This window comes from Sinocyclocheilus grahami, unplaced genomic scaffold (assembly GCF_001515645.1).
Source record: "Sinocyclocheilus grahami isolate Dianchi unplaced genomic scaffold, SAMN03320097.WGS_v1.1 scaffold2327.1, whole genome shotgun sequence".
Lineage (NCBI taxonomy): Eukaryota > Metazoa > Chordata > Actinopteri > Cypriniformes > Cyprinidae > Sinocyclocheilus > Sinocyclocheilus grahami.
The window spans coordinates 60,019-60,224 of NW_015507506.1; positions in this window are offsets into that span (position 1 = coordinate 60,019).

Below are 206 nucleotides of genomic sequence, written 5' to 3' on the forward strand. Positions count from 1 at the left end.
GGAAAACCTGAAGCAGTCAGTCCAGTTACTGTATAAAATAAGATTTTGATTTTTATTCATAATGAGGATAAATTCTAATGCCTCCATCATGAAGATATTCAGAGCTGTTAATAATTTATCTGTCTCTCTTCAGGTTTCTCACACTGGTGGTGATTATGAGGAGATTAAAGACAATTACCCACAAACCCCTCTGTTTCTGCTAACTG